We start from the raw sequence: 17,268 nt of genomic DNA, 5'->3' as shown, positions 1-17,268 counted from the left end.
TTGTTTCTTCCTTTGATAAAATGGGGTTACTCAAGTTGAAAATTGGGGATACCATCCTGGTGGCGGGGGTTGAGCCGTCCATTGTCGGGTCTGCATGCCATGGTACCCTTGTTGTCTCACTTTTCCCCTTTCCCTGAAGAAACTGTTGTCCTCTTTGATGTTGCCCGCCTAAAGATGAGGTTGAGGGACCCCCGTTTGTCGTGTCTGAGTCACTACTGTTTGATGTGTCTGAGAAGGTGACATCTTTTAGTATAGCTTTGAATATGTTGGCCACCACTGATGCTTTGTTGTTGATAAAAACCGTGGTACAAGACAGCCCCCCCATGAACAAAAAAAAGAGGGAATTCACCCCATACATAGGATACTGTCCTTGTTGATCAACAGCATCCAGCCAAACTACCTCAGAGTTTTTTTGTTTTGTTGGGATTGTTGGTCAGTTCTTCCTAATAAGAGCCTATTTTATGCAAAAGATTGCATATACAATTGCTAAAATTATCAAGGGACAGAATAGACTTGTCTGTTAAGGCTATGTTACGGTCAACAAATAGTGATTTGGCTGGAGGAGCAATGATTTTTGAATAGATACACAATTGGTTCCAGAGTACAATCGAGTCAAGTGAAATAAGCCCCAACTCATGTTTATTGACACAGTTGGAACAGAAAGAGATAAGCCTAAGTTTTTTTCCAAATAATCCCCTGTAGCGAGTTAAGATAAACACCCAAATCTTGAACTAACATCAAGCTAGTAGATCAGTGCGGGTATAATTTAGGCCGAATAAAATCTCAACGCTGGTATGAGAGGAAATGTACTTAGGCCAATATAAACCCTTTTTAATTGGGCTTGTTAAGGTATCATCTTTGCTCTCAAGCGTTCCCTAATATCACAAAATGAAGTACTGTTGCCGATAGTAAAATCCAGATATTTAATAGAATGGATTCTTCCCTATTTAGAGTCTCCCACTGACCAGTACATTGTTTGAATATATGAGGACCTTATATGTGGCTAGGTTTACCAATAACTTGATGTCAATGGCATACGATGAAAAATGGGTTGTTGCACACGAGAGTCACTCCTGATCTAATTTTCCGGCAGTTAAAAACAAACTTTCCAACATTGGAGAATGAGATGCCCAAGTACTACAGATTTGACAAACTTTCATGACACTGTTGCAGGCCGCAGAATATCACTGAAAGTGTTCAGATTAACCAATATTCCTCTTAATGGTTTGGAGAAGGACAGCAGCCTACACAGATATTAATACACTAATTAGATCGGGTCGTGAGTCTCCTTAACTACAGCGTTTCTTTAGTGATTATTTCAAGATTGAGCTATGTAGAGGACTCGGGTTAGAGGGATTTGGTGATTACATAAGTGTAATGGCTCAGTACGCTCTTGGCATAAACATTAAAAAAATAACAGAAAAACGTTATAGGTGTAGTAGCAGCAAAACCCAGCAAGTTTCCTTCGACTGAAAGATTTGCCCAGAATCTGCGGCACTATGCACGCCGATCAGAGGGTCTTTGAAATATTAGGGGAGAATTAAGAGGGTTTTCCTAGTGGCTACAGTACATTTTCATTTGTGGCTCCACAAGAGCTGGTTCTAATCCCTGCTTTGCCATGTGACAAAACAGTGTGATCCTCTTGAGCAAATCATCCCACTGTGTCTGAACTTTACTACTTGCCAACATGTTGAGTTTAAAAGTGGAATACCTGCCTTTGATAAATTTAACATGGTCTCCTCTATCTAAGTCCCTCTGCCTCCACCCTCAAGTAAAGGCCAATCCATTCAACTGGATCAGGATGCCATGGGGGACTTGCACCCTAAATTTAAAGCACAGAGTATTACCACACAATGATCATGTGCACAGGGTGTGCCGGAGTCATGCCACACAATACCTGCACATGTGCAAGCCATACTCTAGGGCACAGGCTGGTACTGGTTTCTTCGCACTTTCAGAAATGATTTATTTTCTTTCAAATCTTGTGTGTCCGTTAACACACACTGCAATCCTCCATCACCTTTTTTCTGGCCACAATGTCTGGGGCCAGGACATCTGCTTGCCACCCCCAAACATTGTCAGGTAAATGGTTTTTGGTGAAACCTATTTCTAACAAACTCCCTTCTGCAACCTTTCCTCTCAGGATATTAACAAAACTCCTTTTTTTGACCAAGAACAAATGTATCTTTGCAATTGATACCTGTTGGACCCTCAGAGATTGAACTCATGTACACTACAGCATAAGATCATAGGATCTTTTGGCAGTCTGAAGGACTCGTATGGATATTTACAATGTTTTTCAATCCATTAATGCAACTCTGGAATTTCTTTGCTCGAATTCTCACCACTCACTCAGGATAGTGCTTTGTTTCTTCATTGTCCAACACCTTTCACTTCTTGATACCTTTGAGGAGACATTCTCTTCTCTGGCAGTTGGTAAGACTTTTCCAAAATCATCTAGTCATACTGGGTGATTTCAATGTTTATACTAAAGTTCTAACCTCTCGTTTCAGCAACAGCACCTGGAGTATGAAAATGATCAGCTAAGTTATAATTTAGTTGCCCCCGACGAATCAGGTCAGCCACCTGCTGCATCTCAGGTATTTACTGCCTGCAGGTAGCTCTATTAAATTGACAAATTCTTCTGAACAACAAAGAGCTGTTTCACAGATAATATTCAGTCACTGTGCAAGGTGTCTGCAAACCCTGTCATTCGCTTGCATTGAGTGAGTGAAGAACGATCATCAAATCCACAGTACATCCATTCCTAACCAGGCGATTGTTGCTTCTATTCCCTGAAGCTCTTTATACTCTCACTATCTCTCAACCCCTCCATATTGGGCTTTCAACTCCATCTATTCTGGAGGCTTGTAGGTCCTGCAGTAGATACAGAGACAGCCAAAGGATTATTGTGGCCCTGAGCACAGACCCACTTGTGCATCCCCTAAACAAACATTTATATGTACTTATTTATTTATTTTACAGTTGTACAAACAACTTGTAAAATAACTGATCCAGCTCAACATCATAAAAAATAAAAAGATTCACTTACTAAAACAGTACATCAGAAATGGACACGATTTGCCTCCACAACAAATTCCGAATTCCCACCCATAAAAATCTCCCATACATCAGGTGAAAGAGACGTGTATGCCAGCCCTTCTAAATGCATCGAGTCTGAGAGAGTTGAGTGCTTCACAAGTTATTAGCAAATGCTTTGTTTATTCCACACAGTCTTCTCCACACAATCGGCAAGTCTGTTTGTTTTGAGGGATGTTTAACCAAGCCCCGGTGATTTCATATGAAATTACAACTTGATTTTAATGTAGTCCCAGGCCACACAGTTTCCAACAATATATATCCCGGCACCCCAAGTCGTATGTTGTAGCATTTAAGAAAAATCAGTGCCCGAGATTTTCCTGCCAACTTGCATTTAGATTTTAATTCCTTGGTTGGTAGAAAATGTACATCCCGATTACCCAATTCCAAGGGTATTCCAATAGAACGACATGTAACTGGGTCTCTAGACAGACAAAGATCTGTGTGCTTTGGCTATAGTTTCATAGTTTATTTGGTATACATATAACAAAGCAAATGTTTTATATACCGTGATTGCACATTAATACAATATTAAAATACAATATTAAAATCAGTTTACTAATTCATAACATTAAAAACACAATAGATTTCATTCAATAACCTTAGGATGCCCTACATAATTATTCAATACAATGTAAAATCAGTACAATTTTCTTATAAAATATCACCATAAAATATATTAGATTTATGTCATTACCACTCATAAATAATGACCACAGTGTCTCAATTTCATCGCGATTAGTGGTGTGGCTATAGTGGTATCTCAGGAATCTCAAGGGTTCACTTACTGTTATAGACTATGAAGGTTGAAAGGCAGAGCATACCATCACCCAAGATGTATTTATCGTCTCCTGAAATGTATAACAGTAGGATCATGTAAGCTGGTGCAGGTCCCCATGGGTCTCAAGAGAGCCAGCATCAAATGGAGGAAAGTGCCCACTGAGGTGGATAGGATTTGGGGAGCCCAGTGAAAAACGTAAAGGTAGTCAACACATAACATGTGAGTTGATGGGACTTTCATATGATGCCATGAAAGACGCAGTTGCAAATAACTCAGGGTGACAATTAGAGTGTGGAGAAGTACAAACAACATGTATGCAGGCCCATAGAAGTCGCAAGAAAAAAAGCGAGTGAGTGGGAGTTGCAGGGGTGATACAGACAGGAGGTTGACGTGCAGAGTGAGCCACAAGAAACCACACCAGAATAAGCCATAGAGGCCAAACAAGATGCATCATAGATAAGGCACTTTGAAGCTGCCAAGAAGCCTGGGAGCCTGAGAGGAAACTGGCTCGAGTTTGCTAACGTTACAGCCAGATTTCTCTGAAGAAACACAGAACACCCTACAAAATGAACCACCTTGAGGATACTGATATGGGATACTAGGCTTGCAGAGTGAAATGATTTTCCACCCCCCTTGCTGATAGCGGGGAGGGGCGCCCTCTCAAAGAATGAGAAAGGCACTATACCCCTTAAAGTGACATGGGTCTCTTTAAGCTAAGTTCAGGAAGCAGAGAACTAAACACCATCTTCTGGCGTGAACTACAAATACTGAAAAGGGTGCTATATTCCTCAGACTTATGTTTAGAGAGACCAGTATCCCCACACAGAGTGGAGCCCCGAAACTGTAATTGAATCCATCCCAATGCCAGTGATAATAATGTCAAGATGCAAGCTACTAGCCAAGCATAAAAGTCAATCACTCTCTGCATTTTTCAAATACATAAAACACACCATTTCTTTCTCTCCAATAGTCAATCAATCAAGGCCTGCTAATACAGTTGAGTTAACCCAGTATCAAGGATTGAATCCGTGTTCTGTTTTAAACAAACACCTCATTCCTATGAGCCTGGATCCCAACGACCTCCCATTTGTATGGGAAGTACCTTTAAACCGTACATTCTCGAGCCACGTTTCATTGATCTATCACAGTGGGCATAATTCACCTCAATCACTTAACCGAGACATTACTGTAGAGAGATTTGGCATGTAAAACTACATATTGACCAATGAAAAAATAAACATATTACAGCAAACAAATTAGTGTTCATCAAAACAACCAGATATTGTAATGGTAACAGAAACGGCTGTACATACATATACACACATGGCTAGAATTTAGAATGTGAGGTATGCATTTTACTGCCTACTTTGTAAAAAGTGGGAATAAATTGATGTTTTAAACAAATACAAATATAGGAGAAAACACATTCTGCTATAAATAATAATGAGTGTCCTTGGGCAGATGCAACGTTGTGAATCACAGTTTGTTAAATTCTTGGTATCAGGCACCACAGTTAGCTACATCTGGGGAACAAGGAGCCAGCCAGGCCATAGCGTGGCACAAATCTAACTTCCACTTGCGTTGTAAACGAAAACTTTATGTACACTATATATGACTCATTGAGATTTAAACATCTTTTTGAGGTTTCCTAATGTAGTACTGCATATTGAAGTAATAGTTAATTAGGACAATTCTCAAACGTGTGATGGATTAAAAATGTTAATGAATGGCTTCCTCCTCTATTCTATGCCTGTATGACTTCCCGATTTTGAGGCATTGTAAATGTCAAAAATAACATTGGATGTTATAAAAATTTTAGAGACGTGAAAGTCATAGGGAATGAAAACCACGCATAGAATGGCGTGACTTGCATGGAAAGGTTTGGAGGGCATTGAAAGGAACGGTTTTGAGTGCTTGACACGTTCGTAATGCATGGAACACTCGGAGTTCATGGAACTACATAGAATGATTGGAGTGGGCTTGGTCTCAAGCACCTAAGGTAAACCACCATATTCACATCTCCACGCTTACTCTCTTCTTTACACCACCACTCAAATAGAACACAGCGATACTATGACACCATTCGTTATAGCTGTTCTCATACTCCCCATCACCCTAACTAAACACTGCTGGCTACACACCCTCCAGCCTAGGCGTTTCTCCTTAGGCCTAACGCAGCCAAATCGGTCTGGATAACAACCTGCCAGAACGAACACATACTCTTGATATCTCAGCCTCCACACCTACAGCTAAGAAGCAGCTATCACACGATTGCCACACCAGCTGCACACATATCCGGCGCTCACACGCACCTTTTGACTCTCTCTCCTGACCTGAACTTCGGTTCACGAGGGTTTTCAACCTACCAGCGCCTTGAGACCATACCAATGGTACATAAGGCGCTATATAAATGCAAAGTAACACAACATAACATAACTTGGGTATTGAGTTTGCGCCAACCTGACACATTGCTGGAATAAACACATCTGTCAGTTTACTAAGTCAATTTCTGAAAGATTTGTATTGAATACCTGCCCACACATTTTTTCGAGCTACATGCACTCTTCATCAGGGCCAACTCGTAGGGTTACCTTAATCATGGTCTTATAGTCCTTGTAGTTTTACTTGATTCGTTCATACAAAAGTATTCCTAATTTTGTAGAATCTTGATAATTTGTCATCTAATGCATATTCATGGGGGGTCATCTTGAATAGTCATTTTATTGTGGTTTTTCCATTCAGGGTTAGTTTTTTCATCAATTTGTTTCCCCCTTGTCAAGTATCAGGGCAAGAATACCATTATGCCAGGGAACTGTGCTACATGCAAGTAAGCCTACTCATAGGGCTCATAAATATGGTGTTGATGGAGCTGTGTAGATACAGTTTAACAGGGCTGCATCATGGGGAGCTGTGCATGGTTCTGTAAGGACCCAAATCAGATAATCCAAATCACAATGGGGAAATTAAACCACAGCCTAGATAGCTGTGCATGGATTAGTGTGAAGATGTAGGGACTTGGATACACAGGTTAGGTGCTATTAATGTCAATCAGTGAGCCCTGAAATATATATGCATATTGTGTTCATATAACTAGTGAAATGATCTATTGTCATTAGAAATATGTAACTGAATACAATTAGTAATGAATGATCCGATCTGTCATGTTAAAGAAGCACAAACAAGTTCCTCAAATGCTGCAGAGATATTATCAGTTCAAGAAGAGAACACAAGTACTTGATGTGTGTATCTCAAGAATCATAACAAATTAGTCTTCATTCATGCCATTCAGCACCACGGAGTTCAACTTGTCAATCCAAAACATTTCCCTTTGGTCCAACTTATTCGCTAGATTGTCATGTGGTCCATTTTTATCCAGATGGTTTCCTGGATTTGGAACTGGATCTGGGGGAAGGCTTTGGTGGTGGTCCATCGAATGTCGTGCAACTGCAAAGTTCATGTTCCAGGTTCATATATTCGACCGGTTTTCATTCAAGCAAAGTTTATACAGCCGTGAAGACTGTCCCACATAATATATTTCACATGGACACATTATAGCATAAACCACGTTGTTGATGTCACATGTAGCGTAATTAAAAAGCTTTATCTTTTCTCCAGACCTGGGCCAAGTTTCCCTAGTTTACAAAACTGCAATTGGTGCAATGGATACAGGGGTAGGGGCCCCTTTTTTTTTTAGGGTGGGGCTGTGTTCTTTGAGGCTCTGTGCCGACTAGGCAATATCTAAGGTTCGCAGTATGACTGTATGCAAATGTATGTCATTCATTAAAATAAGTGTTCAACCCAAATATCACAGGTGAGAATGTTCCAACATTTAGTAATTGTCTTGTCGATTTGATCTTCCTGCTTTGTAATTAGTCTTTTGAAAAATGAATAGAGTCATCTTCTTTCGGGGGACCGAAAAGCAGATCATCTTGTTTGAAATCAATTAACCTGTCTCTGGATACATTGACCTCATCAGCTTTGTATCCGTGGTTGGTAACTTTCTGGGTCATCAATGAAATTGTTGTTTGCGTTCATTGTCATCACTTACGATTCTCCTAACCCCGAGTACCTGGCTATAGGGGAGACTTTTAAACAAGCTGGATTAGTGAAAGATCAAATAATGGAGTAGATTATTCCTATCCGTACCTTTATGGAAAACATGTGTAGAGTAACTTGTTTACGGAGGTAATGTTTAAGAAAATGAATCTCTGTTGTTCCTATTGCTGCAGTAAACTGGATCCTAGGATCCAGGGGTTCTTCACATATATCGCCGATATATGTGAAGAACCCCCGAGTCAGTGTTCCATTCCATGTACCAAAAATGTTGTCAATATATATGACGCAAAACTTCAAATGGTTGTGCCAGACCAGATGATGCAAGATGTAGTCATATTCAAGTTTGTGCATAAAGCAGTTTGGATATGCAGGGGTCACAGTGGCCATCATGGAAGTCCTTGATATTTGTAGGTAGTATTGTTTGCCATAGCGGAAGTAAGAATTCTCAGAGATTAATGCTACTGGGATCAGGAGGATTTCTTTGGAGGCACCTACGGGCCCCTCACCTAACAGAATCCATTCTACTGCTTCAATGCCTAAATCGTGCGGGATAGATTCGTAAAGGATCTGAACATCAATTTTAAACATGATGTAATGTTGTTGGAAGTCCACCTTGCTGAAACATTGTAGAAAATGGGTAGTGTTCTTTATGTAAGTGGTCATTTTTTGTACTAGGGATTGCAAGAAGTCGTCCATGTAATTGCTTAACAGCTGAAGTATGCCTTTGGTTGCACCTAGTTTGGGTCTCCTGGGTGGTTGTGAACCTTAGGTAGTACGTAGAAGGTAAGGATCCTAGGATGTGTTGTGTATAGGAATGTCCTTGTGCTGTGATTGGAAGAGGAATAGGGTTGAAACTATTTCAATATCGGTCAAACTTTTCATTATCGATTGAGTGGGTTCAGTCTCAAGTTCGGCTGTGAGACCCAAGGGTATTCTCCCAAGTAGACCTGAGAATCCCTTATTCAGGTGGCCAGTGAAGGGCTGCCGGCCTCAGATCCCAATCCTGGGGGTGGACAAGCGAGGGAGGATCACCTGGGTAGGGTAGCCTGGGGTTGTGCTTGGGGGAACATAGCAGAAGAGACGCAGTATTGTACCGGGGGAGAAGGAGAGAACAAGATCCCCGAGACCACCACACCTCCCTACCTTCCTCCCAATGAATCTCTCTTGCCCAGATCCAATGACCCCTCCGAATACGACAAAACCCCTAGGAACCCAAACCCCATTGCACTTGGAAACCATCTCTCCCAGAATACCTGTTTTCCAGTGTCCTACCCGAATACTCCCAGTCTTTCTCCTACACGTTTCTCTGATTATTTCCTGAACTCCCTCTCTGCTTTGACAAAACACTACAGATCCCACCAACCCCCTAATAAGTTCACAAACCCTCCAAAACTCACCCTTCCGAGCTTACTAACCCCCCCAGGACAAGGGATATAATTTCTTATAACACTGTTTCCCCACCATACTCCGTAGGATACTTAGAAACTCTATCCCCCCTTTCCAACATGACCACTTTCCCACACCGTTAAAGGCAACAGACTAACACCAGAGCCATTTACCTACATGTCCCAACACAAGAGTCAGGCAATTGCTGATACACACACCTGACTGTCCTTTCCCTTCCCCACAGGGATAAAAGGCAGAGCACGAGAGCACACTTGGAGCAAGGCCGAACGCACGAGGAAGCAGCCATTTTGGGACAGCAGTTCAAACTGAAGAGAAAGGCTTTGGGACCTGAGAGGACGACCAGGAGGGAATTGCCCTTGCCCTTTTCAACCCACACCGGCAAAGCCTCCGCAAAAGGAAACATAAGACCAGGAATCACAGCTGGCAAGTGGTGTGACGGATGTCAACGGTACATGGAACCCTCCCGCCCCGATTGCCAAGATGGGGAGAAGCTGTTACCACAGTGGTACCGTCCTCGACTCCAGCAGCAAAACAAAAGAAAAGCCGAGTTCAGCACAGCCGGTGAGTCGGAAGCGACTGATAGTGGACCAAACTATGTTAGACTCAAGGTTGCAGTGGCAACATTGTATTGAAGAAAGAAGAATTTTGTGAGTAAAATTGATACCGGTAACAGAGTGGTCCGGCACCACCTGGGTGCTCATTCGAAGGACTCTGGGTGGTACCCCTCTTCTGAACTGTGAGAATGTATTGAGCAAACTACAAAGACCAAGAGGCCTAGGGGAGGCCAGCGTCTGGTCATACAGGGGTCAAGTCAAACCCCTTGTACAGTCTAAAGTCTAGGACATGTTGTGAAAGTGTGCACTAAACTAAATGAACTGTGAAAGCAGCGTTTGTGCCCAGAAGATGGGAAGGCCATTTGATTTTGTGAAACCAGCAAGTGCTTTGGAAAACCGTAAAGTGAAGAGAATAAGCTGCACAATTGTCAAAAAAGACATTAAGATTGAATGTTACAAGGTAATATCTGGTCTAAATGGCAGTGTGAACCCGATGTCGGGAAGCCAGGAGAAAGCTAAGGGAAGTGAATCCCACATTGTGTTAAAACCAAAGGTGAACTGTTGTTTGAGGCAAGCGTGAACCCGACTGAGGGATGCCTGTACATTGGGGTGGACAGCGATACACCCGCGAACATTGTGTTGACAAGCGTGAACCATATTGAGGGATGTCTACAAAGAATTGGCAGTCTGAGCCAGATTGAGGGAGTCTATTGTTGAGAAAAGGATAGGAGCCCGGATTAGGGGGAATTCGATGGCCGAAGAGTTATCGCCCGTCAGGAAAACTAGCAGACAGAACTTTTTGTTGTAAATAACCTATCGGGCCCTCTGAAGCAAGAGACTTTGCATCAAAGACTTGGGCACAGAAGGCCCCGATATTGTGGAAAGGAACTGTAACCTTGGCTGGAAAAAAAGCCCAGGAGTGTGCAGTGCTCAAGAGTCCGGCCTTGTCCCTTGCTAAAAACGTGGGGAGGGGAGACCCGGCCAGAACATCCTGACTATCCTTTTGTGAACACACTCTTTTCTTGTGAACATTATCCCACGGTATTTTGTAGCATAGCAGTAAGGATTGGCAATATGTTTTTTTTTTATATAGGCCCTTTTATTTGACTAGACTCTACTAGCACTGTATTATTATAATTTGATGGTCGTAGTTTGCTCCCATCTTAGAGTTCGGTTTAGATTTGGCATTTATGTCACCCATTTTCGAGTTTAATAAACACTCTTGAACTGTGATCACTTGTGTCTTTCTTACTTTGATGCCATGCCTTCCTTACAGGTATATACACTGTAGCCTCTCACATTGCACCATGTAGTTAGTAGTGTTCATGAGTACTAGGGCACCACCCTGGTCTGCTGGACAAATGGTTATATTGGTGTCTCCATATAAGTCTTTGATGAGTGCTAGTTCATGTCTCTTCAAATTTCAGAATCTGGGGTGTTTAAAGGATATCTTCTTTAGGTCTTTCAGAACCGTTTTTTGGAAAATCCCAAGTGAGCCATGTTTTCAGCATGTGACCACCATGTTACACTAATTATTAGAGTAAACATTATTCTTTAGCCCATTGACTCATTAAAAAATTCAAGTTGGTCCAGGAAAGTATACAAGGTCTGAAATTGCTTGGAGCCATTTAGCTCCTGGAAAGGGCCGGGAGGAGCCTAGTTAGCTTGACACCAACAGCTTCCAGGGACTACTTTCGCCTCATCAATCCAAATGGTGCCATATAAATATACCCATCCTACATTTAGCATGTGTCTAGGAATTTGCTTAAAAGGTGCACAAGCAAGAGAGAGAAAGAGTGAGCAAGGTCGCTTCACAGAAGGAGGTTGCAGCAGAGAAAAATGTTGTGGCAGGTACAGAGATTAATGCAGTAACCGATGTAGTGGAAGAGTTTTGAAGTAGCCGTAAACATACGTGAAGACTAAATGAGGCGGTACAATGGTCTGGAGAGTTGCCCAGAGCAATGCCAGAGGTTAAGATTAAATCTTAACCATCCAGTCATCACCTCTTGTTTTGCTTTAGTCACCCTGAGTGGGGCGGGTACGCCCAGACGTGCGTCCCGAGTCTACTGGGCCTAGAGAGCTAAGCAGCTCCTCACTGATGAGGCCCAACGAGGCAGAAACATGTCTGGGGATGCTTGTGGTCTCGTGTAGAAGGTATGTGACCAAGCAAGTCGGGCTGGACGGCCGCTTTGGGGGTGGGACTAACCCCGATTTGCATATTGTCTTTCCCCTTTTGTAATGGCTTGGCAGGCAAAGAACAATGGTGTGGATGGTTGCCCAGAGCAATGCCAGAATTTAGGATCAATTCTAAATTTTCCAGCCATCACCCTCTTTTGTTTTGACTAAATGAGCGGTAGCTGCAAGAGGAAGAATTGGCAGAAAATAAATGTAAAAGGGAAAGCAATTTAAAGAGAATGTAAATGAAAACGTGTAAAGTAACATGGCAAGAGAAGTAAAGACACAGAAAGTGATGACTACAAGCAACGGAAAAAGGGGCTCCAAGGATATGCATGACAAGCAACACAGACACCGGCAACTGCTTTTTCAAAAGGAAATAGTGCTGCATGTTCTAGCACCTGACCTCAACTCCTGAAATATTTACACATGTTAAATCAAGTTTCTCATGAATCAAGTGGGTTGTGTGTTACATCACAAAGCCAATGAACCTGCCAGTAATGACCAATGCCCCCGATTACCACCACCGCCAATATTTCTAGCACCCCAAAATATGTTACAGTTCCCCCAAACTTTGGGAAAATAATTTCAACTGCTTGTGTGAGACCGTGTGTTCAATCAAGCAGCACAAGTGCATATATGCCTTTGGGAGGCAGAGAGATAATTTGATATGTCCAACAGGAGTGTATGTGGAGGTGCTGAATTTATTTGAAGTAAAGCAAACGGCACATTAAAAAAAATGCACTTCATGCATAAAGATACCTTTTATACGATTATCCAGAAACAAAAAATAAATCTGAGGGCAGAACTCAGGAAGGTTTCTTGCTTAGACCCTAGCTTGTGGTGTAATGTCTGAAAAGCTAAAGCTCAAATATGAAAATTGGATGTATGGTAATCGAAGTATAGATGGAAAGAGATGTTGAACCTATGCTTCCAGCCTTAGCTTTTAAGAACGCCTCTCAGACCTGGAAACGTAATAAAGGTGATAGCACCTCGCAGATTTCCTTGCAGGTTAACCCAGTATCAGAGGTATTCTGGGTTGATTCTTTTTTTAAAGTTATTGGAGATACTCGGCCGGTCGAATTGCTGTGCAGGACGTCCTGGATGAGGCGTGTAAAATTCGATAAAGAGGACATCATTGGATTAAGAAAAGTAGTCAATCTCGAGCCCCCAGCCCGCTCTGGCTTTCACATTTTGTGTTTAAGGCTCATCCTAAGAGTTGGGCTAATGTGTTGTTCTTACTGTACACACAAAGGTGTTAAGAAACAAGCAGTTTCCGCCCTCATGGAAGAAGTAAATTATAGTCCAGATTTTCAAGAAGGTGGGAATCGGACGTTGCCTAAGATTTATCATCCTATCGGCCTTCTTGATGCCCCTGGAACAATGTTCGCAATGTTATTACTGGCAAAGTTTAACCGGTGAGTGAAGGTTATTAACTGCCATGATCAGAATAAGTTAAGATTTGTTAGGGGGTTTCGCACCTCTATGGTATATTGGATATTTAATTGCTGTTATAAAAATGTGTTTATTGTAAAAGTTGAACTATGTTTACCTATGTGCAATTAATTTGTTTAATTATAATAATTATCATATATGCTAAGTTTATAAGTTGCCTGGCAGAGAAAGTGAATTCTCTCCAAAAAAAAAAAGGCTTGCCTGCCTTTCTGGGAAATACAAATTTCTTTTAAAGAGTGTTTGTAAAATAAAATTATATTCTGTTCCACACTCCCCATCACCCCACCCAAGTTCTCGCCTATTAAATGCACAACATAAAATGATGTTTCCTTTCAAAGTCCTAACAGCCATACTGAGAAAGGAAAGGAAAATCACGCAATCTCTCAAACAGCAATATAAACAAAGCTTACTTACCCTTTCAAATGTTCCTTTTTTCGGCCTCTCCCTGTAAACATATGCATGCATAACTGGTCATACTCATGCTATTGATCTGCAGCGGGGATGTGGAGACTGACACAGACTCTATTGGAGGAGTCACACAGGGGGCCTGTATCTCCCCATCCTTGCATAATATGTTTACTATCTCTATTCAATCTTCTATGAGGAGAGGGGATTTCGTTTGACTAACTACGCAGATGACACCCAATGCTAATTCCCCTCTCCGGAGCATACACTGACGATGTTGTCAAGATTAATAAGGCATACAAAGTGATTCAGACATGGATGATATAGAATGGATTGGCACTAAATGATGGAAAGACCAAATTAATGGTAGTGGGCTCCCCAAGCAGAATTCATTCTGAAGCTAGACCCAGCATATCAACACATACAGCGAGCTGGCTGCGGAAATCTTGAAATCAACATAAAGTTCAGACCTTACGAGTTATTTTACATCACACTTTAAATATGCAGGCTCATGTGAATAACCGTATCTCTACTTCGGTGTACTATATCAAACTTCTGTCACAGTTATGCCCTTTCTTGATGGAAAAGAGCTGTGCTGTAGTGGCCAGAGCCATCATAGATACCAAAATCGACTACTGTGTTAGTCTATTGGTTGGCATTAGCAAAGGGGGCTGCGCCAGGCTGCAAATTATACAGAACACTGCAGTCAGAGCTGTGGTGGGCATTAACAGAAGAGCGCATGTGTCCGAAGCCAGAAAAAAGCTGCATTGGCTGTCGATAGAGGCGAGAATTTTTTTTCGCTTACTGCGTATCACTTACAACTGCCTCTCAGGCAAGAGACCCTCGAAACTTTCAGAAAGTCTAAGAGAGAGGGGAAAGAGGGTCTTATATCCCTTCTTGGAATCATGAGATCATGACAGGAATTGTCATGGCAAGCTGTCAGGGAAGGCAGACTGCCTTCACTAAGTACGGAATGTGACGAGTCGGCAGGCCATACATAAAGTGGCATTCATACTTTGAATGAATACATAAGGATTATGCTTTATAGGTGAAGTGGTGGTACTTAGCCACCAGGCTCCCCTCGGCACCACAGGAGGTAACTGCAGTTTATATTTTTTTTGTGAATTCATTCTTCACATTCTGTATATTATATATTGATTGCTTGAAAAGATGGGTATTGGGATACAAAACCGCACCAACTCAAAGTACTTCTTCCCCAAAATATAAAGTTACCATTTTCCACTGGCCTTTTCCGTTTAAAAAACTACCACACCGGGTCAATGCAGTTTGGTTGTATACAAACGCAGGTGGGTTTTCCAACAGGCAGGCTCCCCGCCGCTCTGTGAATGGCCCCACACATTAGGGAAATTGTGTCTTGGAAAGCGGAGAATGCAACTTGCTCATTGGGATGAATGACATTTAAAGGCAACGTTACACAATTGAAAAATATCCTTGGACGTATTGGGTTAGTAACATTATTAAAGCGGAGAGTTTTATATTTTGTCATACTTCGACAGAATCGCCAAGGCCCTCGATTTCTAACATTACTATGCTTTAAACCGTTATGCTAATAGGCGTTGTGTGTGTCAACAACCCACGACTCCAAATTGGACCCCACAACATGGACTCTTATAAGCAAACGAACCCGGTATTACAAGAAATACAGTCCTGCTGTATATTCTGCCTATAGAGCTGTGCCTAGCAGAGCATCCGGGCAACGATGCGTGAGTTTTGGCTGGGTCACCCTTATTTATCCCTTCTCACCTCTATTAATGTTGCAGGCTCTCTTATGGCAAACTCTTACTATTTCGCCCTACACCAGGAAGCTTCAGACAGTTTGAAACTGGTAGCGTCTACTGCTCATTGGGGAAACGGACCCTAGCAACGCTCCGCCTCCGTCTCATCACGTGAGTTAAAGGTTACGTACAAAAAATATGCACGGTACGCTGCACTAACTGTGCTGCCTAGTTTCCATCCGAGAAAAGGGCCATATTAACGCCCCACCCACTCTTCTTCACGTGACTAACCTGACGAGGCCACGTTGTGTTGCCTACCCTGCGCGTTTGGAGCGTCGAGGGCCACAGCATAAGCGCGAAGCAGGAAGTCTCCTCGTGGCAGACTGTTAGTGCAGCAGGAATGTTTGCTCTTAGGTTGACAGATTCAAAATTGGCGCTTTCTTCTGGAATCCGGAAGGCCCCCAAGACGCCAGATAGAGATGGGGGAACCGTAGTGCTAAGTGGGGTAAGAAATTGAGGGGGGAGGATTTCGCCTCGTTTGGGGGCGTGGCTTTCATTGTGGGCGTGGCCTAAAAGTGCACAAATCATAATAAGGTGAGCAAACAAATATATAAATGTATGTGAGCATTTATATGTTTGTATGCCTACTACTATGGTTTGTGTACTTTTCAAGCCATCTTTTATAAACGTAGCAATGTTACATATTTCTATGTTTATAAAAGGTGGCTTGAAAAGTGCGCAAACCATAGTAAGTCAGGCACACTTGTGTGCTTACCTTACTATGGTTTGTGTACTTTTCAAGCCACCTTTTATAAGTATAGACATTTGTAACATATTTCTACGTTTATAAAAGATGGCTTGAAACGTACACAATTCAAGGCATCTTTTATAAAGCTTTGCCAACAGAGAAAGGTGCCTCTGGCTCATTGATCTCTGCTCAGAGCACATAGATCACAGAGCTCGAGGTGCCTTTCACCCTCTGCGAATCCGTGGGCTCCGAGATCTAATCTGCATATTAGATCACCAAGCCCGCAAGTTTGCGAGGGTCAGTGACCTGGGGAGGGCAAACAAAGGGACAGTAACTTCCTCTGATGGCCCCGATGAGGGGTCATCAGAGGAAGTTACACTGACTGACAGAAGTGCCAGCAACAGCAAGGCTGGCTGGCACTTCTGTCAGCTTGCCTGACATAATGACGCCCGCATCTCCCATCGCGACTGCGGCCACAGCGGGATAATGCGTCCCGCCAATGTTGTGTGGGACTGGGGGGGCCCCGGTAGGGCCCTGGCTTAGCTCCACTTTCCGGAGACTTTCTGGAGACTGCCCCGGCAGGCCCCGGCCCACTTAAAGCACGGGTGAGCCGATAATTACATTTACTTTAAACAACTTTTTCATCCATTCAATCAACATGACAGGAATTGAGCGATAAGAATTAAGAAAAGGAACAATGGATGGTGGTCTTTAACTGATTAAAGGGGCTAATAGGAGCAAGGTGTAGTATTGCTCTCAGTGCATAGCTCTCAACCTTTCATGGGCCCTGGGCGGGTGACATCTGATTTTACATTTGGCGGGTGAAAGCCCATTCATTCCTATGGGCGTGGA

General features: G+C 42.5%; 1 protein-coding gene across 8 annotated transcripts in view; it reads right to left on the bottom strand.

The window, feature by feature from the left end:
* POC5 (POC5 centriolar protein) overlaps positions 1-15,898 on the bottom strand; it is a 544,028-nt gene extending 528,130 nt beyond the window's left edge. For 4 of the 8 annotated variants that reach the window (XM_069627459.1, XM_069627456.1, XM_069627453.1 and 1 more), the window contains exons 1-2: positions 15,697-15,798; positions 13,942-13,972 (exon numbers count right to left, since the gene is read on the bottom strand). The gene's annotated coding sequence lies outside the window, so the exon portion shown is untranslated. Of the gene's footprint in view, positions 1-13,941; positions 13,973-15,696 lie in introns of all 8 variants that reach the window. The other 4 variants (XM_069627457.1, XM_069627460.1, XM_069627454.1 and 1 more) reach the window with 3 other exon arrangements.
* Between the last annotated feature and the right edge of the window lie 1,370 nt (positions 15,899-17,268).

This window comes from Ambystoma mexicanum, chromosome 6p (assembly GCF_040938575.1).
Source record: "Ambystoma mexicanum isolate Mex_15411 chromosome 6p, UKY_AmexF1_1, whole genome shotgun sequence".
Lineage (NCBI taxonomy): Eukaryota > Metazoa > Chordata > Amphibia > Caudata > Ambystomatidae > Ambystoma > Ambystoma mexicanum.
This window is presented reverse-complemented; position numbering and strand designations above follow the sequence as displayed.